Source organism: Crocuta crocuta, unplaced genomic scaffold (genome assembly GCF_008692635.1).
Source record: "Crocuta crocuta isolate KB4526 unplaced genomic scaffold, BGI_CrCroc_1.0 scaffold528, whole genome shotgun sequence".
Lineage (NCBI taxonomy): Eukaryota > Metazoa > Chordata > Mammalia > Carnivora > Hyaenidae > Crocuta > Crocuta crocuta.
Window position 1 is genome coordinate 1,329,856 of NW_027530010.1, and position 1,448 is coordinate 1,331,303.

Below are 1,448 nucleotides of genomic sequence, written 5' to 3' on the forward strand. Positions count from 1 at the left end.
GAGGCCGCCCTCCTTCCCCGTCACCCCCCACCCCCGCTGCCCGCCTCCTTGGCTTTAAGGCAGGCACACTGGCCTCCACCTCTCCCTCCCTCTGGAGGCAGATGAACGGCCTTTGCCTGAGGCAAGGGGCTGCTCTGTGCTCCCTCCCAGTTTGTGGAGCACACCCTCCTCCCTGCGGCCCCCCCCCCCACCTCTTTCCTGTTTCCTTCCAGGCACCACTTACTGCTGGCCCGTGAGGCCTTCCCTGACCCTGGTCACCACCCCGGGCTCCCCTGCGCTCTGCTGCCCTCTCCTCTGCTCAGCTTTGGCACAGCTGACTTGTTAGACGTGTTCCTCCACCCCCCCCCCCACACGGAGAAAGTCCGTTCCAGGAGAATGGGGGTTCGTCCCTGGGGCGCCCCGGTCTATTCCTAGTGCCTAGTAGGCGCTCAGTGAGTGACTGTGTGGCGAGGGGCCCAGCTCCCAGGGTGACCCAGCTGGTCCAGCCTGCGCAGCCTCTCCCCCGGGCTTCGGACCCTCACGTCCAGCAGCCCCGGCTCATCCTGCGGGGCAACTTCCTCCAGAACCTTCTGCCTTGGCCAAGTCAGCCTCTTTTCCCTTCCTTACCTTTTCCCTTCCTTCCCCGCACTCCCCGCCCCGCACCCCCACCTGCCCGGCTCCACCGTGTCTGTGGGAGCCTCGCACCATCCCACCATCCGCAGCTAAGCTCAGCCCACAAAACCTGTACGTTCCAAACACTTTCCCAGCCGTCTCCGTCTCCGCGGTCACTGCCATTGCTGGGAGAGCCGCACCCCGCCAGGGGCCCTTCCACGGGGGCCAAAGTTGTCTGTCTACATATCAGATCTGATTAGGCTGCTCTGACCAGGACACTGCCGGCTTGTCTGGGCAGGCAGAGACCCAGCTCACTTCTCTAGCCACACCCCTCCCTTCTGCAGTCTTTGCCCCTCCCCCCCTCCCCAAACATGACTTGCTGTCTCTCAGTACCATGACTTTGCACACACTGTTCGCTACACCTGTGCGCCCTTCCTCATCTTCTGTTCCACAAACTCCCTGTCCAGCCACCCCAGATTCACCTCCTTTCTGTCAGCATTAGATGCGCTTCTGATCTCCTTGTTCAGTTACTTGTTAGATACTTACCAACGGGGGCCTGGCTGCCTCAGTCCCTAGAGCATGTGACTTTTGGTCTCAGGTTGTGAATTCAAGCCCCACATTGGGCACAGAGCTTAATTAAGTAAATAAACAAATCAATGGGGCACCTGGGTGACTCAGTCGGTTGAGGGTTCCACTTTTTTTTTAAATTTTAATGTCTTTTATTTATTTCTGAGAGAGAGAGAGAGAGACAGTGTGAGCAGGGAAGGGTCAGAGAGAGAGGGAGATACAGAATCTGAAACAGGCTCCAGGTTCTGAGCTGTCAGCACAGAGCCCGACGCGGGGCTCGAACCCACAAA